Genomic DNA, 24,624 nt, shown 5'->3' with positions numbered 1-24,624 from the left:
AGTTGCTCTTGGACTTGATGAAACAGCCTAAGAGGTGAGCGAAATCTACATACCTCTTTCCAGCCTCTTCACCGACAATATGAGTTTTCAAAATAAGGAACTTGGCATGTTCTGTGGGGCTCAAATAAAACAAAGAAGCTATATGTTACTTGAAAAGAATCAAAGTTAAAAAGGAGTTGACAGAAATATTCCTTGTTTATGGAAAATTAGCTTCCTCCACAAGACCACATTTTCAAAAGGTACAAAATCCTATTGCTCTATAATTCAAAGAATTATTCCTACAATAAGCAACTTTGATTTATAAATTACTACAAGTCATTTCATTTCTTATGAATGTTTTATTTCTATCCAGTAGCATAAAGTAGTTGTGCTATTGCTTCATAAAGTTACAGTTAAATAAATATATTTTATAAAGTTGATAACTAGTGCCTACATAAAAAAACAAGAAATAATGTGAAGCTCAAACAGCGCTAATCATAATAGAGGTGGAATAAATCCAATAGAAGATTTTGTGACAGGTCTTTGCTTTATATGATCATTTATTCTCCAGTCAAAATTATGTTTAGTCCTTTCATTCCCCAGCTGTCCAGGTAAACCTGAGATTAATTTTTTTCAACTCTAATAAGAGTTCTGAATTGCATATTGCCAAAAAACAAACAACAAACAAAAACTTGTTAATATGTTTCAAATTCAGTCTTTTAAAAGTGGATCCGTTGTTGTTTATAGAGAACTATTTTAGAAAATGAATTGTCATTTCCTGGGAGGGGTCTGTGTAGAAATTCGGGAAACATTTAACCACTATTTGCTCAGAACATCCAAACCATGGCAGACTGACTAGCACATCACCCCTGGAGCAGCCTTCCCCATACTGAATCGTGGCTCTGCCACTTACTACAGCTGTGCACCTTTGGAGACGTTACTTAATCTTTTTGTTCTTCAATTTCTTCACCTGTAAAATGCACATAATATAGAATTATACCTACTTCATATGATTGTCTCCTATAGTTCCTGTGAGGATTAAATTAGTTAAGCATGGAGAGCTCATAGAAAAGTATCTGGCATGCAGTAAAATTCAATAATTTGTATTTAATGATGGTAATAAGTTTTTCCAGCTCTGGAGCCAGAGTAATCAAATGTAATGGATGAAAGAAATCTCAGTCCAAATACTTCCTTCCTCTGCGATTGCTAAGCTGAATGTTTCTGCTGGTCATTCTTCCTGACAGTGGAGAAATCTGGCTGCAACAGAAGAAAATAAGTCAACAGGCAAAGAGAAACAAGACAAGAAACAGCAATGGGGTGCTGGGTATTTGGAGGGCTAGTTGTAACTGACATTCTTGGAAGAGTTCAGATTATTACAGCTCTTTGATCTCCCAATAAATTGCTTTTTGTTTTATTTTGTTTTCGCTTCAGTTTCAGTTGTTTTTCTGTATCTTACAAATAATAGGTTCTTACTGGGTCCAGGGACTAAGTTAATGACACCGGAGGAAGCAGGCAGAAAGACTCACTCCTGTTAGAGTTGTCAGCCTCGGGCGTCAGTCAAGCTCCAGAGTCTACTTCCACCAGGCCTTTTGCTGAAGATGCTTTGACCCTGGCTTCAGCATTTAATGAGCTCAGAAAAGTGAAATAGGAAAAGAAGGAACCACAGGAAAACAATAGGTAGTCTGTGGTTCTATGATACAGAAACAACACTTTTTTTTTCTTTTTTTTGTAATGTGTAACTTCAAAATTCTGAAAATAACTCCAAGGAAAGGGACTCCAAAGTATTTAGAACACAGATGTATCATTTCAATAAAGGTAGACTCCACAAGGAGGCTATTATATATATATATATATATATATATATATATATATATATATATATATATATATATATAATATGTATATATTATATATATAATATATACATATATTATATATATAATATATGTATATATTATATATATATAATATATGTATATATTATATATATATAATATATGTATATATTATATATATATATATAATATATATAAGACGTTACATAAACATATATAACATTACCCGCATACATATATGAAACATTACATATATATATATATATATATATATATATATATGTAAACATTATCTGTCTACTAAGAAGGTCAGTGTGTAATGAACCATTTTTTAAAATCCCAAGAGGAGGGGTGGACCGGAGGCTCAGTTGGTTAGAGTGCAGGCTCTCAACCACAAGGTTGCCGATTCGACTCCTCCATTCCTGCAAGGGATAGTGGGCTGCGCCCCCTGCAACCAAGATTGAAAGCACAACAACTTGACTTGGAAAAGTCCCGGAAGCACACACTGTTCACCAATAAAGTTCTGTTCCCCTTCCCTAATAAAATCGTAAAAAAAAAAAAAAAAAAAATCCCAAGAGGAGGCTGAGCAGAGCCGTGCATGGTCGCCTTTGCAGCACCTGACCTCCTCCACACCCCCACCCACACCCCACACAGCGCTAGCCGGTTGCCCTGGGATTTAACCCTGTAGGCTAGAGGCCTAAAAATGAAAACAGCAGCAGAAAGGAGGAGGAGTGGTCTATCTCTTACCCTGGATAAAGCCCTACAAAAGTGGCCTAGAACCAAGGACAGTCCTTCAGCTAGCGTGGACATGTGCATTTCTCTCATTATTTGTGTGCTCCAATAGGACCCTACTAAAAAAGGCCTGCAGACCCAGGAACGGCATCTTTTCCTGTTCAATGATCTGTTTGTTGTGGCCAAAATCATTTATAACAACTTTCAGAGAAAAAAATGAAATGAAATGAAATGAAGTGATGTGGCCAGCAGGCTGTGTGGATGAAGTGGGAGAAGGCCCCAGTGGTGCTATGAAATCCTCTGTCCTGAGCTGGCCTACAGTCAACTTGTGGCCACTTCTAGTCCTCCAGAGCAGAAAGACAAATGGCTCTCTCTCCTCCAGAGATACAGCAATCTAGAGAAGAAGAAGGACTATCTGAAGAGCATTCCCCTCAGAATCTTCACCAAGGGCACTGGGAATTGTGCCTATTCTAACACTGTAACAGGAATGAATTCAGATACAGCAAATGAAGTTATCCACATGTCACTACCAATGTTAGGGATGACTGCCTCTGAGCGAGATTACCAGTTCTGGCTCAGTTCTGGCAAAGAGGCATTGTACTTACTTATTGGGCATGAATATCCATATGGAAGTAAAAAGAGCCACCTTCAAGATACTGAACTCCTGACATTGGTATCAAAGGGCCCCATCAGCCCTTCCAACCTCCAAGAGCTCTTCCTCATGGAACAGCAGCTCGGAAAGATGCAGCACCAATTAATCCTGAAGACTGGCCGCCTGGTGGTGGCCCAGCAACTGAGTGACTCAGGTCAGAAGATATTTAAAAGGATAAGAACTATCATCAACTGGGCCTTTTGATGGGTTTTAGCACTCGCCAGCATCGCTTGCCCATGTCACCAACATCTCCTCTGCCAGGACAGCTCTTTGGAGTGTCTGCCATATATTTGTGAGAACAACAATCTACCCAAACCTATATCGGATATGCTTAGCTTTCTTAGTCAAAAAGGACCCCTCACCAAAGGCACCTTCAGACAGTCAGCCAATGAAAACGCCTGCAGAGAGCTGAAAGAAACTGAATTCCCGAGTTGAAGTACACCTAGACTGTGAGTCTATTTGTGTGGTAGCATCTGTCTTAAAAGACTTTCTACGAAATATTCCAGGAAGTATTTTTTCATCAGATTTCATGATCAATGGGTCTGTGTAATGGATCAAGGAAATGATGAAGAGAAAAATAAATACAATTCAAAGGCTGTTAGACCAGCTTCTAAGAGCCAATGTTATTCTCCTAAGATCTTTTTGGAGCATTATAGTACACCGAGCAACATTCCTCATCCAATCAGATGACTGCATTTAATTTAGCAGTGTGTACCACTCCAATCATTCTTTGGCCTCCTACTTCCTCCAGCAGAGAATTAGAAAACAATTTGACAAAAAAGTTTTCTCTGCTTATTCAATTTCTGACGGAAAATTCCTGTAGGATATTTGGAGGAGAAATCACTTCCCTTTTGGGAGAGGAGTCAGTGAGATGTAATACTAGAGAGAATGCCTCAGATTCCTCTTGCTTCCAAATGAATGATTCTTCCTATGACAGCTTGCAAAATGAGCTGAGTGAGGATGTTTATGCTCCATGTAAATAAATAAACTTGGTCATGGACTCTGTCTTTTATTTTTCTTTTTTATCATTTGCAAATTGTGAATTGTATTTGGATCTGATTTAAACAAATCATCTAGAAGAGGATATTTATGAACACTGACTGGATATATGATGTGAAAAGTTATTGTTATCTGCTGTGAGTAATAATAGTACTGTGTTTTCTAATTTGTTTGTTTCGGTTTTTTTAAAGAGTTTGTGTTACCTAGAGATACATACTGAAATATTTAAAGATGACATGATATGATGTCTGGAGTTTGCTTTAAGAAAATAAAGTATAGATGGGGTGTGTTGGGGGTCCAGAATGTAGCAAAATTAACTATGCATTGATAATTATTGGAACTGGGTGAGGGATAAATGAGTTATTTCATTCTCCATAGTTTTGTGAATGAGTGAAATTTTCTATTAGAAAGAAGTAAACAAAACAAAACAAAAAACCCAGAGGTTGGATGAGATAGGGTTTAACAGCCATTAACTAAGGAAGACACTGGGGCTTTGCCTGACTATAAGGACAATATAGGGCCTCAGGGTGGTGAGCTAAAGCTAGAGAGATTCTAGGCTATGGGTAGAGAATAGCAAGTTCTAGAACTGGAAAAGTAAGACAGGCCCTATGCCCTTCCCTGGCGAGCCACAGCTAGAATACCACCTTCCATTCTGTGCCTTGTTTTATGACCAGAGAAGACATACCAGGAAAAGGAAATGCTGGTCTACGGGCAGAAGGCCTGTGCGGAAGGGAACTGTCTTGAAAGCTTTGAAAACTGATTATGCAGAGTTAAATCTGGACCAGTGGGAGCAAGTTAAAGGACGCCAATTTTGTCTCAACAGTAGAAACAGCTTTGACTTAAAACTGCCAGGAATTGTAACAGCTCTCTTCCTATATCAGGAAGGTTCAAGGTAATGGTTTGCTTCCCCCTTGTGGAGTTGCAACAGGTTCCCTCCCAGATGGGCCTTTCCAGCCGCAAGTCTTCATTACCCGCATTGGACTAACTCACCTTATCTAAAACATGTCTGCTTTCCCTATACTAAGCTGCTTTTGCAGGCTTGCTTAGCCTTCCTCCTTCAGTCTGTGATGCCATCAAGCCCTCTGTACTCTATTTCCTCCTCTCCCCTCCAGGGCCCAACACTCAGTCCTATGTGCTCCTCTCCCTTCCCAACACCCAGCTGTAATTCACAGTGTTTCGTTCCAACTTCCCACCTGGCTTGCGCATCCTCTCAACTCACCCCCTCCAATTTGATCTGCATTCTGCTACAAAAGAAGACATCGTTCAACAGTGCTCATATGGTGTTCCCAGGACTGGTGAATTTTCCGTGATTTAAATCCCGGCAGGTCTAGCTAAAGACTTTGCTGTAGGCCGTGTTTCCTGCAGGTTGTGGCTGCTATCGAGATGCTGCAGCGAGAGGTCTAAGAGATGGCCTGGGAAGAAGGTTATAGTATTTCCATTTTGTAGATGAGGAAACAAGCTCAGAGAGGTTCACATGACTTACCTAAGATACCATGTGCTGTAAGTGGAGAGCCAGTATTTGAACATAGATACTCAGTCATCTCATGTACTCCTAGCCCCACGACGGGCCGACTTGTTCATTCCCTGCCTGCGATTCTTCCTGTGCCTTCATGGATCTGAAGGCTGTCCTTTCCTCTTTGAATGATTTTGCATCCCTGTCATTTACTGAGAGATGAGACAATGTCGGATTACTGCTGGAACCAAGTAAACACACTCTTTCTGACCAATGACGTGACCGAGAGAGTGATGGAGGAGGTGCTGCAAAGAAGGCTGATCTTGTTCTCTCCTACCATCTGCCTATTTTCCAACCTGGGAAGCACATAACCTGGAACACCTGGAAGGAGCACCTGGTGACTCAGGCTCTGGAGAACAGAGTCATTCTTCTCACCTCACACAGCCTATGACGCTGTGAATTACAGTACCCCAGGGAGTCAACAGCTCGTTGGCTAAAGGGCTTGGAGTTTGCACCTCAGGGTCCATACATCCTTCCAAAGTGCCCAACTACCTGATGGAGGTAACACATGGAGTAGAATTTAATATTAACCGTACCCAAGACCTGGACAAAGCCACATCTACAGTGAAAGGAATTTCAGATGTTTCTGTCACTTCTTTTTCTGCTCAGACTGATGATGAAGGACAAACACGAGCAGTTTGAATGGTAGTCAGCAGGCTTTGATTCAGGTGGTAGCTTTTCTTTTCCAGAACAAACAACTTGATCAGAAGAACGGAAATTCTGTCACTGGAGAAGGCTCTGCTTCCACGTTCTGGAATGGGATGGTGATACACACTGGATGAATCTGTCTCCTTGGCAATCATGGTTGAGTGAATCAAAAGGCACCTGAAACTATCTCATGTTCGCCCTCCTCTTGGGGTAGAGAGGACCTTAGAGTTCCAAGTCAAATCTGTAGCCTTGTGTATTGGTTCTGGGAGCACTGGACTGGGGGGGAGCAGAGGCCGACATTTACCTCACAGGTGAGATGTCCCATCTTGATATTTTGGCTGCGAATTCACAAGGAATAAATGTCATCCTTTGCGAACATAACAAAAAGCTAAAAGTTATTACTGGTAAGTCAAAGCCCACACTCTTCAACTGGGCATCTATAACTCTCCCCAGGCTGGTGCCAAATGCCTCTTGAGCCTGCAGTCATGGCCTCCCCAGACCACCCTCACCCCTTCAGAACTCTTATCCCCACCTGTTCTCACCCTGCAGCATGGCTGGCAGAGGCCCCCACAAAGCAGATGGTGCATCACGGCACCCTCAAGGTCCTGGCCGCTGTGTCCTGTCAATCACCTGCAGACCCAGATATGGTTGGTGACAGAGGTCTCTGTCTTAACCTTCAGTGACCTTGACCTTCACCAGGCTAAGGTGGGAAGTCTTTTAACCCTGAGCAACTTTGACTTAGACTGTTCTAAACATGAAGACATTCAAAAGGACGGCCTGTGGCCTCCAAGCTGGTGACTGTTGCAGTATCATACAGAAAGGCCACAGTGCAGGACCCTGCCAGGGCCCCAGGTGGCATGAGCACACCCCATTACCTGTCCACAGCTGCCTCAGATACTCCAAAAAGCCTGACATAACACTGCCGCTGCATAGAGCCCAGTACCGACTACCTAGACTCAAAGCTTTCCTATCTCAGGGAGTTTTACCAGGAAAAGCTGCACAAGTCCCACTGTGATAGAATTCTCTGATGAAAAGATGAGGACTATCTGAAGCACAATCAACCCCTAGAGGAAGAGGGCAAGACGTGTTTTAAGCAGAGTTTAGTCCAAGCACTGATATCAAGAAAAATCCCACTAATAAAAATGTTGAGAAAAAAAAGCTTGTCTAGTAATAAAGGAAATCATGGAAAACTTTTCCCTAAATCCAAGCCACTGGCCATTTCTGTGGCATGTTACAGTCCCATGTCCTCACATGATCATCCCAGGAAGCAGCCTTTTGATTCAGGTACATCAGGCTACTCCCTGCCACACAGAGATGAGGCCGTCGCGAGCTCCAGGAGGCACCGTTGCTGCCCAGAGCCCAGCCCAGCACGGATGACCAGCGCTGCAGACTGAGCTACCTCGGGTGGGACGGGGATTATTCAAAGAAGCAACATAAAGTCAGCTATGAAGCCGGCTACTTGCATGGAGAGGAGGGTTATCTCAAGTGGCACAAGTCTTTGCAAATGGAGAGGCAGAAGCTTATTAATCAGAATTTGGTCCTGGGGATCGGGGTGGGCAAAAGCAGTGCCACAAACCCAAACACTGATAAGTTTTCACCCTCAAGATTAAACATTTGCCCCGGGATGAGCTATTCCAGCATGTCCTCCCCAGGGACTTACCCATCTGGCTCATCAGGGAGCTCCCAACACACTGCTTTTTTTTCAGATTTTTGAACACTCCGTGTTTATACCCGCTGAAACTTTCTGTCCAATAGATTGCACTTTTCAGGCTCAAAGAAAACCAGGAAGAACTTTCTTCTGACTTTTATAGTTCCAGCCTCATTTCTGGACTGTCTCGTCCCTTATCTGGGCAGGCCAGCAGCTACCAGTCTTATACAAAAAAAAAGGACACCATAAAGTGGCATTCACAAATGCCCTCTGTAACCCCAGTACGTGGTTGAGAAATGGTGTGGCCAGTTTGAAAAATGGGTCCCTCCAAAACAAAGCAAGGGCACCCCAACCAAAGGAAAAGAAAATCAGTTCCCTGAAAGGACCCATGGAGCCACCCCCACTCGCTTCCAGTGTTGCAGAAGCCAACTCACTGCAAGAGAAACAGAAAGAAGTGCCCCCAAGGGCAGCTGAAATACTTGGATCTGTGCACACAGTGCAGTGGCATGGCTTTTATCCCAGCCAAAACTCAGAGAAGCACTGTAGCTCTCCTTTCAGCCTAGTGGAAGACAGACTCAAGCTTTGTACGAAGTCACATGAGGAAGGAGAGAACAGTGGGCAGTACTCTCCCGGTACTCTGCCTCATGTGACATCCTCACCCAGCCCTTTGACTGTGGATCACATGTCCAACCCAGACTCAGGGCCTACAGTAGTGTGTGATGTTGGGGACCGACATGCACCCAAAGACGCTTAACCACAAGAAGAATCTGATGTCTCCAAGAACAGAAACTGGGCTAATCATGACATAAAGACAAGAATTATTATGACCCCTTTGTATAAAATATCTGGGATGGGTAGCATGAAGATAATCATCGCTAATATTTAGGACAACAAAAGGATTCTCTTTGTTGAGACCATTTGGCAAACAGTTTAGACTAAAACATTTCATCACTTAAGTGTTTGGGAGGCTTTTCCTTATGTAGAGCCTGGGACTGGTCCTGTCGTATGTTTTTAGAGGGTTAGAGCAGAGGATTAGACAAAGCACCTTCTGTAGATAAAACATGACTTACATAAGATTAGTATTCTGAGAAGGCCAGGACATCATAAGTGAAGAATAAGGACTGTGGAGAGGGGAGAAGGGTGAAGAGAAACCATTTACATGTCATGAAATGTTTTTAATAAGTAGACAAAAAAATGTCACTTATCAAAGCATTAGGAAGAAAAGCATGCCCGGTAACGAAAAAAGTCATGTGAAGCATTTCTCTGAAGCCAAGCCAGTGGCCATTTCTGTGACTTCTTACAGTCACATTCCCTCACAGGATCATTCCAGAAACCAGCCCTTTGATGCCACTGGACTGGAAAAAAGCTATAGAGTGATTCAAGAGCCATGAGTACCATAATATCGTTTTTTTTGTGGGTTGTGTTGGTTGATTTGTTTTTCTTATTAGTGTTGCATTGCTCTGCAAAGGCTCCAGAAAACAGAGCTGTGAAGAAAAAAAAGGAAATGGTTGCTTATCTCAGTGTCCTTTCCAAAGGCACCTGTGCTAGGAACCTTCTCCAGAGAGGCAGATTTTCCCATTAGAAGGAGACCATCTCACAGCATTTGCTACCTGAATGTGGAGGAAGATTGCAACCGTCCTTCTCTATTAAACAAATGCTATTGCCAACATGTGATCCAAGCCTGGCTCCTCTTTGCCGAAATGGTTTTCTGCAGACTTGCCTCTTACAGTAGTCAGCCAGAAAAGATTATTGATAAATCATCGTTTTTTCTGATTATCGATTGGCAGTGGCGAGAGCAATTTAGAGGTTATAGAGTTACAAAGTGGAACACCCATCAAAGTCACTGGCAGGCCTTCTTCTCAGACAGTCATTGGCTTTAGATTTCCTTATCTCCCAAGGTTTTTAACATATTTTTGTTCCAAATCATTCTTGGTTTACAGATGGTTTTTAGCCCCATTAATTTATTTCATATCCACGGACATGTCTCCTCTCTCTTGCCTGAAAAATTATACTGGTATATCTCCTGGATTAACTCCATGGATTATTAGGCCTTGCCAGCCAGTGCGAAGGGGTAGAATCAGGAATGAATGTGCATCTTCCTTCATTTTAACTACTTATAAGAAGTTGCTTAGAACCCATTGGGTCTCTCTAGTCCACCATCAGATGGACTTCTCTCCCGCAAACTAGCTTATTTCAAATTATTGTTCTGAGCCACCAGGAAACTTTCATGTCCAATATCTTTCCCTGTTGTTCTAAAGGTTACATTTTTCAGTTATAAAAAAGAACAATGTTTTCTGTAAGATATAAGAAATCATTTCAGTATTAACCGTATAACCTACCCACCTCTAGGGTACATGGCCCTGTTTGCCCTAAGCAGTCTATTTAGCTTTTAGAACTCTGAGTCCAAAGAACTCCTTCATGACACTGGCCATCTCAGTCATAGATGTGAAGCAGATTTCACCTTGTAACCAACCACTCCTATAAAGTGTCCATATGCATCTTTTTGGTATAATATGTAAAGGCAACAGGGATTCCCCTTACCTTTTGGGCAATACTACTGTCAGAACTGCAAGATATGAATGAAGGTCCTATGGCTTGGAGTGTCTTTTTGCAAGAAATTTCTTCTCTACTTAACAAAGTAATAATTCTAGCTCTCTCTCTCTCTCTCTCTCTCTCTCTCTCTCTCTCTCTCTCTCTCTCTCTCTCTCTTTCTTTTTTCATATTGATGAGTAGAAAATCACCCACCCAATTTGAAGCACAGAAGAAAACAGATGCTGAGGTTCTTAATAACCATTCCTACTCTGTTTCCTTGGGTCTCCTGTAATACTTAAGGGAAATAGTTTGTTAATATTGCTGTAAAGTATTATATTGTATGATTCGAAGACAGAGTACATGCCATTTTATTATACTCTGTTAATCTATAATATATTAGACTGATGCTTTATCTAAAATGCTTTCAGTTTGTATACTATATTTTGACAAATTTAACTATCATCTGTTATGTAATAAATGTGTATTTTTGTACGTGCAGAAACTGCTGCTAACTTTTAAAGTTGTTTGGTTTTCAAGGCACTAGTTTTCAATGGTTATATATGAACTCCATGCTTTCTATTAAATCAAATACCATTCTGCATAGAAGAAAGGAAGGAAGGAAGGAAGGAAGGAAGGAAGGAAGGAAGGAAGGAAGGAAGGAAGGAAGGAAGGAAGGAAGGAAGGAAGGAAAGAAGGAAGGAAGGAAGACAAGAAAGGAAGAACGAAAGGGAGAAAGAAAGAAGGAAAAAAATCTAAAGAGGAAAATTGATGTTTTGCTGAAAGTTTCATTCTACTCCTTTAGAAAAAATTTAAGACTTTTTGTTGATATTATTACTTTTTATATAATTGAGGGATTTAGAATCGCATAATTCAAGGTTACATAGTACCATCTGAGCCAAATGTCTAAAAATGTCTGAGTTTTTGGTTTATGAACCAAAAAATAGTACATAAATTGATAATGAAAAATTTAGAATAAGTAAGTTTTAGTGGTCTGGATAGAAGATCAAACCAGCCACAACATTCCCTTAAGCCAAAACCTAATCCACAACTAGGACCTAACTCTCTCCAATTCTCTGAAGGCTGAGAGAGGTGCAGAAGCTGCAGAAGAACAGTGTGAAGCTCGCGCAGGTTGGTTAATGAGGTTTAAGGAAAGAAACTCTTTTCATAACATAAATGTGCAAAGTGAACAGCAAGTGCTGATGTAGAAGCTGCAGTAAGTTATCCAGAAGGTCTAGCTAAGGTAAATAATAAAGATAGCTAGACTAAACAACAGATTGTCAATGTAGAAGAAACAGCCTTCTATTGGCAGAAGATGTCATCTAGGAATTCTGCAGCTAGAGGGGAGAAGGCAATGCCTGACTTCAAAGCTTCAAAGGACAGGCTGACTCTCTCGTTAGGGGCTAATGCATCTGGTGACTTTTAAGTTACCATTCTGAAAAGTCTAGGACCCTTAAGAATTAAGCTAAATATCTCTGCCTGTGTTCTCTAAATGGAACAACAAAGCTTCGATGACAGCACATCTGTTAACAACATAGTTTACTGAATATTTTAAGTTCACTGTAGAGAAAAAGATTCCTTTCAAAATATCACCCTTCATTGACAATGCAACTGGTCACCCAGAGCTCTGATGAGATTCATGTTGTTTTCGTGCCTGCTAACAACATCCCTTCTATAGTCCATGGATCAAGGAGTAATTTCAAATTTTAAATCTTAGTGTTTAAGAAATGCATTTTGTAAGGCTATAGCTGCCATAGATAGTGATTCGCTGATGTATCTGGGCAAACTAAATTGAAAACCTGAAAAGGATTCACTATTTTAGATGCCAGTAAGAATATTCATAATTCATGGGAAGAGGTCAAAATACCAATATTAAAGGGAATTTGGAAGAAGTTGATTTCAACCCTCATTTTTGACTTTGAGAGGTTTAAGATTTCAGTGGAGGAAGTAGCTGCAGATGAGGTGAAAATAGCAAGAGGACTAGAATTAGAAGTGGAGCCTGAAGATGTGACTGAAATGCTACAATCTCATGAAAACAAACAACAACTTTACTGGATGAGGAGTTGCTTCTTACAGATGAGCAAAGAATGGTTTCTTGAGGTGAAATCTACTCCTGGTGAAGATGCTGTGAAGATTGTTGAAATGACAACAAAGGATTTAGAACATTACATAAAATTAGTTGATAATGCAGCAGCAGGGTTTGAGGATTGACTCTAATATTGAAAGAAGTTCCACTGTAGGTAAAATGCTCTCAAACAGCATCACATGCTACAGAGAAATCATTCATGAAAGGAAGAGTCAATCAGTGTGGCAAATTTCATTGTTGTCTTAGTTTAAGAAATTGCCACAGTCACCCCACCCCCAGCAACCACCATCCTGATCAGTCAGCAGGCATCAGCATTAAGACAAGACCCTCCACCAACAAAAAAATTACAACTCACTGAAGGCTCAGATGATGGTTAGAATTTTTTTAGCAATATTTTTAAATTAAGGTATGTACATTGCTTTTCTATGCAAAATGCTATTACACACTTAATAGACTACAGTATAGTTAAACCTAACTTTTGTATGCATTTGGGAAACTAAAAAATTTGTGTGACTCACCTTATTGCAATATTTGTTTTATTGTGATGGTCTGGAATTGAACCCACAATATCTCAATTTATATTGCTTGTATATAAATCAGTTTTGCAAAACTCCTTCTGTGATTGATTTTCAAAGTGAGCATAAAATCTTTCCTTACCATCATCCAAGCTGTTTGGTAGTAAGTACCCTTCCATAGTGACTCTAGCTTGGCTCTGCGATATGCTTTGTCCAAAAAAACAGTAGCAAAACTAAAACAAGCAGGAACTTGATAATTGCTTATGTTATTGTGGCTTGCCTTCTCTTGCTGCTCTTGGGAGTCCTGACAATGTCAGCTTGTGAAGGAGCCCAAGTTAGCCTGCAGAAGACATATGGCCTGGTCTTCCTGACCACCCCAATCAACAGCTAGCTACCTTCCTTGTCAAAATAATTTAAACTTGTGAGTCTAGCTGAGACCAGCAGAAAAATCACCCATGTGAGCCCAGTCCACATTGCTAACCCACCAGAATAATAAGCTAAAATAAATTGTTGCTTGAACTATTATGACTTTATTGATATTCACTTTGGGATTATGACTTTATTGATACTCATTTTACGCTATGATCTATAAGAATACAAAGGGTATTATGAATATAAAATTCCTCAGTAAGAATTATAACTTCCTATTATAACACATCATGTATAAGTTAAATCATTGCAACTTAAATCACATTTTCCAGAAAGCACAAGAACTTTCTCATTAAGAATTATTTATTTTAATTGGCAAAGTGGGCAACATAAATGAAAAATTGCACACCCAAAGATGAGCGAGTTGACTGTATTGTCAGAACACGACTATGGGAAGATCGTATCCAATAACCTTATTTATTTATGTGGCTAAAAAGCATCCCTCCCTCAACATCAGTAAAAATAACAGCAACAAATCACATTAACATTTAAGCAATATAAGATTATTATGTAAACAAATGAGAACAAAATTAATGCTATATTATTATCATTATTAGACATTCCTGTATTTGTAAAGAGAAAAATTTAGGGATGATGGCCACTACTTAAGAAGTATCAACGTAACTTCAAAAAAAAAAAAAAGGTATCAATGTAACATCAAATATGTAAGATTCAAACTAAACCCCAAGGATTCAGAGCTCTAACATGTCTTCAGAGAGTAGCTGTGGAATTGGCTAGCTAAAGAATTTATCAATGTAATTGCAACACAAAGAATATTGTTTTAAATGAGAATGGCAAAAGAGAAATGAGCTGCAAATACAACTCCTGATGTTGCAAAGAGCAATGCCTGTTTATCTTTAGCCTTAATTTCCTTTATATAAACCGGTAGCTTCACTTTCCTATATATAGTTACATGCAAAAATATTTTAATTTTAAATAGTACCAAACATTCCCCAGTACTATGTGTCTAAGTAAATGTTTAGAATATTACTTATTTATAAATAAATGTTAAATGTTTCTAAATAATACATACATATTTCTAAACAAGTATTTCGACACATTTATATAAAAGAAATATTCTAGGCATTAATAATATAAATATTGCCATACATTGAATTTCTGTTAGAGGAAATGATATGTTATTTTCATTTTAAACTAGAGAGGCATTCTACTAGAAAAATATATTGGCCTCCGAGCCATTAAGTAATTTAATCTCAGATAAAAGAACAAGAAATGAAAATTCCATAGAGTGTTGCTAGTTTTAAATTTGACTCGAGTTCTATATTTGAAGACTATAGTTTGGCATTCTTAGACATCTAGTTACTCCTATTCATTCAAACAGTCAAAAACTATTGCATATTTGCTGTTTACGTGCCTGACATTTGTGATACAACAGACACAATCCTTGACTATCAGAAGTTACAGTCTAGTAAGGAATACAGATAAGGGAGCTGGCAATTTCCGTCGTGTGTTGGTGGCTATAAGTGTAGGAAAAATACTTCATTATGAGGAGAACAATGTCATGGAAGTCTTGATGAATATGTACCCTTATATGTTTGTTATCTTCTCATTTATTAAACTATATACACTTTCATAGCAAATGAAGAGTCTCAAGTATTTAGCAAGTCACTATTGATTGATCCAGTAATTATGTTTTTATGAAAATTTAGAAAATAAAATTACACATACATATCTGAAATTTATTATGTTAGAAATGTTTCTTTTTGTTATTTTAAAAGGTGGTATATTCCTATATTGGATAAATCCATGGATGCTCTTATGAGAGCTCTAAGAGGACTGATTCTGAATAAAGTTGGTACAGCATGTGACATATGTTCGTAATATGAACAACACTGCGGTGTTGGCCATAACTGATTGGTATCCAAGTCAAAGGAGAATATTTATGGATTACATTGAGTGAGTTTTAGTATGGCTCAGAATAAAAGCCTGCCTACTGTGTGCGTTGAGAGTGCAAGCAGAGGGGAACTGATCCAGCTGGAACTTCGTGGCTTTTGGTGTGGGAAAGAGATTAAAGACCAAAGAGAAACTATACATTTTGAATTTAGGTTTTATCTTCAGTAACACTGAGCTGGTGTCTCACTCTCCATGAGGCTTGCTATACATTCCAGTCCTATAAGCATTGGGACCCATGGTGACAGACAATGTAGATGGAGAGACAATATCCTCTCCTAACTCGTGTTTCTTTGTCTATTCTCCATGACTCCCCTTGTCTCTTTCTTGAATCATTAAAAAGCCCAAATAATGTAATTCTATTAGGTAATCCCATGTTTCCCTGAAAATAAGACCTAGCTGGACAATCAGCTCTAATGCATCTTTTGGAGCAAAAATTAATATGAGACCCAGTATTTTATATTTATTATATTATATATTATATTATATTATATTATATTAAAGACCCGGTCTTATGTTATAGTAAAATAAGACTGGGTCTTATATTAATTTTTGTTCCAAAAGACGCATTAGAGCTGATGGTTGGGCTAGGTCTTATTTTCAGGGAACTATATTCACAGTCTTATATGGAAAAACTAACATAAGGAAAGAGCCACTATAACATCAAAAATTATAAAAGATAAAACACCCATAAATAATCTATCAACTTTCTAGCTACACAGAATTCAAACACATCAAAAGTTCATGGCAAGTCACATAATATATAATTGATAACCTTTCGGAGACGCAGAAACTTCCAAATTGCTTTTATTTCAGCTAAAATGAATGACTAAAAACTTTACTTCCTATGTCACTCACGTAGCATTACAAATATAATTACTTTGCTTTCTTTCCTTACCAAGTAAACCGCTTGATAGCAGAGCTATCAGGGAATGGCTAGATAGAAGGGAATGGACAGATAGGAGGAAAACAATAATTTCCCATCAACTGAAGTTTTTTGGAAATATATATATATGTGTATATATATGTATATATATATAATGCATATTATATATATAATATATATCCACATGAATTAAAACTGCTTTTATAAATTCTAGGTTTGACTGGGATTCCAATTGGGGAAAAAAGTACATATTCTTTATAATGGAATGTAGTTGTAATTATGACTAAAGTTTCCTCTGGTCACAGGTTTTTAAAATGCTCAGTGACAAAAATAAGCAAACATATTTGCTCAAAGCTAAACACATTCAAAGAATGTCTTTCAAAAGACAATGAAAAAAATCATTAGTATTTGTGACATTATGAGGGTAAATAAAATGTTATAAAATTCCTGTCAAACTAACAACTGGAAAAGATGTCCAAGACTGCCACCTTGAGAGAAAATTAGGATAATGCAGTTTGAAAACAAGATTAGCAAAAAGGGTTAAAAGTTGCCCAGCACAAGTTATCCTCACTAAAGAATTAACATCACTCTGAATTTTGATGGTGCAAGCAGAGTGATCAGCATGGTCTTTCAACCCACATCATATTATATTTCTCTTTATTTTTGTATCCGTACTCTGTACACATTCCATAAGAAATGAGCCTCCTGAATGAAATATTTTCATGAAGAGTCTGAGAGTCATTGACAGAGGGAGAAATATTTCCTCTCCAGGCTACCCTTCTTCTTGGGCCTCTCTGTCTTCAGTTTTGCTATTTCACTTTTTTCCTTCTTTTCCTAGCAATGTTCGGAACGTTCTCATGTTTATCCTCTCCAGTGGTACCTGCACTTACCTAGACAGGCTGTTGGGGGTGGCGATGGTTGAAGGGTTGGAGGAAACAAACACACACAGATTTTCTCGTAAGGTACTAAAATGCTAATGCCTGATTAACCTTAAGGAGTTAGTTTTCCCGACATTTCAGAAGGGAGAAAATCCTATGACCAAGACACAGATTTTGAGGTGGGTTATTTAAAACTACTCTTTTAGGACCGGCCCGGTGGCTCAGGTGGTTAGAGGTCCATGCTCCTAACTCCGAAGGCTGCCGGTTCGATTCCCACATGGGCCAGTGGGCTCTCAACTACAAGGTTGTCAGTTCAATTCCTCAAGTCCCACAAGGGATGGTGGGCAGCACCCCCTGCAACTAAGATTGAACACAGCACCTTGAGCTGAGCTGCCGCTGAGCTCCCGAATGGCTCAGTTGGTTGGAGCGCATCCTCTCAACCACAAGGTCACCAGTTCGATTCCTCGACTCCCACAAGGGATGGTGGGCTGTGCCCCCTGCAACTAGCAATGGCAACTGGACCTGGAGCTGAGTTGTGCCCTCCACAACTAAGACTGAAAGGACAACTTGAAGCTGAATGGCACCCTCAACAACTAAGATGAAAAGGACAACAACTTGTCTTGAAAAAAAGTCCTGGAAGTACACACTGTTCCCCAACAAAGTCCTGTTTTCCTTCCCCCCCCCCCAAAAAAAAACTGCTCCTTTAGATCAGGAAGGTCTACCCTTCCTGTGGCTCTCGCTAGCCCAGGGCCTCCTTACACTTCTGAAACTTTGCAATATACTTGGTCATCAGTCACAAGACCAAACACGTAGAGAGGCATCTCTTTGAGTTAACATTCCAAGTCGGGCCAGGTTTCTTCATCTAAATTTGGTTCTCTCACCATATTTTTAGAAACTGGCAGGTTGTAAAAAAAACTATTAAAATGACATATAACGGTACCAAGAAAGACTGGTATGGTACCTCCTTCCTCTCAAGAAACGTTTCTCCTAAGACTACATCTCTCTTTCTGGCTTAGAAACCTTTCAGTATAAATGTTTTTGGGTAGCCCCCCAACCTCTTATTAGGAATACCCTTCTCCCTGGTCCCTGTACCAAGAGGATTTCTGGGGGGTGGGCAATGCCCTTCGTCTTTTTTTTTAATTTATTGGGGTGACAATTGTTAGTAAAATTACATACATTTCAGGTATACAATTCTGTATTACATCATCTATAAATCCCATTGTGTGTTCACCACCCAGAGTCAGTTCTCCTTCCATCACCATGTATTTGATCCCCCTTACCCTCATCTCCCACCCCCCACCCCCCTTACCCTCTGGTAACCACTAAACTATTGTCTGTGTCTATGAGTTTTTGTTTCTCATTTGTTTGTCTTGTTCTTTCGTTGTTTTTGGTTTATATACCACATGTATCAGTGAAATCATATGGTTCTCTGCTTTTTAATGGCAACCTGGCTATCCTCTCAAATAATAGCTATTTTTCTCCAACTCCTTATCACAGGGTCTGTGTGTGGGATGTGTTCTCCTTGTTCCTCATTGCATGTAGCAGAACTATTTTTTTAAACCTATTTTCTACCTAAAAATAACCTCAGCTCCTTTGAAGCACAGGCTGAGTATACACCTTTAGAGGAGGCCAGTAGAGTGCCCTGCTTAAAAGGACAGATTCAGGAGCCACACTTCCTAAGTTTGCAAATGGCTTTAGTTCCCTGTGCCTCACTTTCCTTGTCAATAAAATGGGAATAACAATATTATAGTTATTATGAGGCTCAAATAAATTAATCCATATTTAAGACAGCCTAGTGGAATACAGCAAGTATTCCATAAATACTGACCACTGTTATTGTCACCTTCTGCTTAAGTGTATGATAGTTTTACTGTGATTTTTCTACTCTCACCCCTTTATTCTGTCTGGAATGTTCCCAGTGTCTTCACAAATCTCCATCAAGTATAATCTCAGATGCCAATTTTCCTATGAAATATTTCTTTGTCCCTTCAGCCAGAGATCATCTCTATTTCCATAGTAAACCCCTAGCTCTATACTCCTTCTTAGTGGTCATACTATACTTTTCATTAATTAGCCCCCAATTAGGTAAGTTCCTGTTGCCTGAAAGTCACAGTCATTTTTGTTTCTTGATAACATTTTCACATAAAGCCCCCTAAAATAATCACATTTAATTACAAATATTATGGTTTACTATATTAGGGGATCGTATTAGAAGTCAATATTCCAAAAACTGACTGGGCTCACATGAATAATTTTCAGGACTCTGCTTGTTAGTTTTCCAAAGCAAACAACCCCAACTTGCTGATACATAAATAGAAAATGACAACTATAATCAAAACAGGTAATGGCAGAGCAACTTTAATCAAATTAACTCTTCTGCAGATTGACAAATTTAAAGGAAAAATATATATATATATAGAGAGAGAGAGATTTGAAGGTACTGAAGAGCAAACTAAAGCAGGCCGGAACTAGACAGGACTTGATCATTGAAAGATCTCACTGAGTGAGACCCATGTTTATGTCACTTTTCCCCTGAAGACACACCCTAGTCAGATGACTGCAATATCTTTGGCTTGAGGTATGAGAAAATGGAGTTTAGGATCTCAGAATGGCTATAAATTAAGAAGGAAAAACTCAGAAAGGAGGGTCAGAGGAGGAAGCCCCAAATCTGTGTATACGTCCTTGGCTGAACACTGAACTGTAGTCAGTGGAAAGCAAGAGCTGAAAGTCTGAAATCACAAAGCAGGAATCTCTTCTCTTTACAAGGGATCAAAATTTGGGGTTTGAGTCTTGGCAAATTAAAGGTTATTTAAAGAACACTTTAGGTTTTCTACAGACCTGGACTAACAATGAAACCCAAGCTTCCACAAGTCCAAAACGATGAACCAGTAATTTGACGGCCTTCAACTATTATGAGAATAAAATAGTCAATCCAGGCTAGTGATGGGCACTTAAAAGTATTATTCAGTTCTATCATTTTAAGACTAATACAGCGTAGGATTTGTGGGTGGTAGACAGGGAAAAATGGCTACTAGTAGAATGGGTGAAAGAGCTACTAGTACCCAGTCCAGAATAAGAGAATGCGCTAAATAGACATGATAAATTTTAAAACATGAATTTATTTACAAACAAAATGAAACTATATTTGAACAATCTTCAATAAAGAAAAAATCTTTTATTCTTATAAAGGTTTACTTAAAAATCAGTTCTAAATGACATGAACACACAATTTTAGAAGTCAAATAAACCTCTCCATTTTCCAGAACAGTATCTAACAAAATATAAAACTTAAAAGCATCGAGAACATGTATTTTTAAAGATTAAGCTTTTCCAGTCAAAATTTTAAAAAATTCCAAAGTATGGTATGTTTACGTGGCAATTTGCTTTCAAATAGGAGTCTCTTTGGAGAAACTTAAATGTTAATTTCCAAACAATTATGCTCCCCCATTTGGTAGCTAGGATCATTTTTATTAAAACAATGGTCTTTATATCAGTGTAAATTAATATAGTTAAAAACGTCAATCCTGAGTTTTTTTCTCCCTTATTTTCATATGTACACACACCTATTACTTTGAGACACCATCACAAAAGCAGAAATGGAAGACACAATGGCAAATGGAAGATTTTGCCTCTGTTACACCCAAAATTAGTGTGGGCTTCATTTTCCTGACCTATACAAATAGAATACAACCATCCTGCATGATCATTTTGCTTTCTAAAATGTTACAAATTTGAAGGCAGACTTTGTGTCCATCTTCCTGCCCCCTACCAAACTGATAGTTAACATGGATTTTAGAGTTGGCCTGCTTAGGTTTGAATCCCTCCTCAGCCAGTTATTTTGTAATCTTGGGCAAAATACCTAATCTCTCTATGCTCAGAATCCTTATGTGTAGAGTGGAGATACCAATAACAGTACTGATCCCATAGGGTGTTTATGAGGCATAAATAGCAGGGGTAAGTCACTCAAAACAGTGGCCACTACCATGTATGAGTTTCAAATGTGTCATCATCATCACTCAGTGGTTGTGGCAAAAGATCTTGACTATGCTGTAAAGAATGTCACAAGGGAAGATATATTAGGTGAAATCACCCGGTATGATTACAAAACACAGAAATGATTTAACATTTACCTTAGCTTCATACAATTCAGAAAACATTTGGAATAACATTATAATAAATAGACATGGCTGCTATGAATTATTTGGTGCTTCAAATCTTAAACCATAAAAAAAGTTGGAACTAGGAAGTTTACACTTGGAAATGTAGCACAATATTGCCACCTAGTGGATGTTGCATTAAGAACAATTTTGTAGATAGTGCTGACCCTCCTTACCTTCAGGGGGAAAACTTTTTCAAAAGATGATGTATTATAGAATTGTACACTTGAATTCTATACAATTTTACTAACCAATGTACCCCAATAAATGTAATAAAAAAGCATATGCTCTTCACTGTTGTAAAAGGGATTAAACATAGGAAACTAATTACATTAGCAGCACTCTTAAACACTGTACCTATTGGCATTCATTAATGTTTAGCTTAAGAAAAAAAAAAAAAAAAAAAAAAAACACTGTACCTAAAAACACGTTCTGCTAAGTTGCGTATTTCAAATTTGTTTCTAAAACAAGGTAACAAGAATTAAAGTACAGTTTTGTTCAGAATTTAAAGTATATGGAAGATAGCATGCAAGCCACCAGATACTTCACCATGGCTTACCAATTAATGCAAAAAATATTAGCTGTAACAAACATAAATTTCAAATTATAAGGTTGTGAGGCATCTTAAAAAGCCGTTTACTATACCTACTTGCTATCTGAATCTCTTCTGAAGCATCCCTAATAAACAGAAATCTTGCCTCCAGTGAGCAGGCACACTAACTTTTCTCTGGGTCCATTGCTCTGTGGAATGAAAATTAGAAAATGCATGCTTTTCACGTGTTGGAATCTGCTGGCCCTTGATTTATACTTCAGGGAATATAGAGTATTCCAATCCTTCTTCCAAATTATTCTTCAATTATGTGATCTTATCAAGTGATAGGATCTCTGCTTCTCCAAGGTAACATCCTGTATATCTTTCAGCCATTTCTCTTGCAACACAATTATAAACACTCACCATTTGTTCATGCTTCTTTAAAGTTTCTAGTATTTCTAAAAATAACTGAATACATCCAATACAAAAAAATAATATGCCATGAATCGTCTAGCTAATGCGGAGTAGACAGATTAATACCTCATTCTCCATATCCTACTTCTTTTAATGAAAAACTTTCACCCGTTGAGGCACTGCAGTCAAAAACCAATCCATGATCTTCAGTGAACAGCGTTGACTTCGGGCAAGTTACTTTCTCTGTTTGACTTTTAGTTTCTCCAGTAGTCAAACAGAAATCAACATTTGCCTCATGGGTATATGAGTTGGATCAAAAAGTGACCATAATTATAAATCAACCAGTAAAACACCTAGAGCATTATTATAGTTACTCAATAAATGATAACAATTATTATTACTTTTCCTCCTTTTCCTCATTTTGCATGTGTCATACATACATATACGTGGTTTAACTGAACTCATGTAAGTTTCAATTAGTGTAAAACATCAATACACTGTTTGATATTCTTCTTGTCTGAAAAATACCGTATCTCTTTTGGTCTGATAGTGATGAATTTACTTCAAATTAACATTCAATTCATCAAATGCTCTTTTTTAAAAAAAGCACAATATAAAGATATTATTGGATTACTTAACTGACAAATTTTCTTACCCTAGAAATAATTTCCAAATATTAAAAAGTAAGTGTTGGATTCCTGGATACATGTTAAAAAAATATAACCTCAATCTGTCCATTTTTATTACAATTTTCTCAGCTAAACAAGTTTTAGTATACTTTAAATATATAAAAATTACCCTAAATAAGATAATTAAGTTATCCTTAAAGAAGTAAAATATAGCCTAACTAAAACAATGCGAAATATTTGTAATTAGTTGAAATCTCTTTTTTCCTTTAAAGTCTAATAATCATCAATTCTGCTATTATAATTTAATGGCTGAAATTTATTTTTATTTTAAATAAACAGCAATGACTTTGAAATCACATCCCATTATAAAAACATATAACATATTTACAAGTAAATAATGTAGAAGTATTAAACACTATGGTAAATAAAAAAAATTAAAACTAGGTCAGAAAATTTAGGCAGCAAAAGTTTAGGATGGCTCTCATTATGAAACATGTGATTTATTTCCTAAAATTAGCTAACAGCTATATAGTATCTTTTCTAGGATATTCACTTCTTTCTATACTAAAAACTTCATTCAGCATACATTTACTCAATATTTATTATGTAACTTACTTATGAACTTTACAAATACACAGCAGGAGCTGAATTCTTTTTGAAATAAGGCTGTACACATGCCAGGCACTGACCAGAATTAGGACAGATACTATTCTTTTTCAAATGAAAACCAAAGATTAAATTATTTGCCTTATTGATTCCAAAGCCACAAATATAGAAATCCTAACTCTCATGTTCAATGCTTTTTCTACAAGTCCATGGTTCCTAAGACATGTTTGAATTTCCATTAGAAAAAAATTTTTTGATATTATTTGCATACTTCTTTCTTGTTTTATTTTTTAATGAAATTCTAATTGCTTCAAAGACAATAAATGCTCTCTAACCTAATGAATATGAATTTATTTCTCTATATGAACATTTTACTTAAAAGTGAGTCTAATATAATAGTCTACTATTTAGGGGGTATAAATAAAAATTGAGGATCTCTTTTCTTCTCTCGTGTCTTTAATTGTAAATAAAAAAATGTAAAGTGGCAGTTAAGCTCTCAAACTAGAAATATACTACGCTAAGCTATTTAATTAGAAATCCATTGCATTAAGCTTTATGACAGACTAAGCACATTTCTGAATAACTTTGAGGAAGAGGACAGAGAGCTAACATTTCTTTTGCCAAAATGACATGCTATGTTTAACATCAGGAACACTGTATTTCCAAATAATTAAATTACATAGTCAGATACATTAGAAAAGATTTCTGGGTATCCACTAATAGAAGGTATAAATAATATGGAAGGAAAAACACAGAACACTGGAACCTTACTAATGCTATATAAAGATAGCACTTTATAGTACTATCTTTATAGTACTATAGTACCTTAGTACTTTATAGATAGTACTTTATAGAATTATATAGTACTTTATAGATAGTACTTTATAGAATTTCATGTAAGAGAAAAAGTTCAAAAAGATTTAAACATATAATCCTTACATACTTTAATAATAATAATTGCAAAGCTCCATAGGCTCTCTAGCTTATCAACACTTTTATAATCACCTTTTAATCAAGAAATTCAATTAAGTCTAATTTTTTTAAAC

General features: G+C 37.7%; 2 pseudogenes across 2 annotated transcripts; both read left to right on the top strand.

The window, feature by feature from the left end:
• The first annotated feature begins 2,517 nt into the window (after positions 1-2,517).
• Positions 2,518-8,760, top strand: LOC308501867 (rho GTPase-activating protein 20-like; annotated as a pseudogene). The gene is made up of 2 exons: positions 2,518-4,173; positions 6,995-8,760. The product of its transcript is annotated as a rho GTPase-activating protein 20-like (transcript).
• LOC308502555 (NIF3-like protein 1) lies at positions 4,806-6,717 on the top strand (annotated as a pseudogene). Its single transcript has 3 exons — positions 4,806-5,089; positions 5,754-6,466; positions 6,606-6,717. The product of its transcript is annotated as an NIF3-like protein 1 (transcript).
• Positions 8,761-24,624: the final 15,864 nt, after the last annotated feature.

Source organism: Rhinolophus hipposideros, assembly GCF_964194185.1.
Source record: "Rhinolophus hipposideros genome assembly, chromosome: 9".
NCBI lineage: Eukaryota > Metazoa > Chordata > Mammalia > Chiroptera > Rhinolophidae > Rhinolophus > Rhinolophus hipposideros.
The sequence above is the reverse complement of the archived record's forward strand: the minus strand, read 5'-3'. Positions and strand labels throughout refer to the sequence as shown.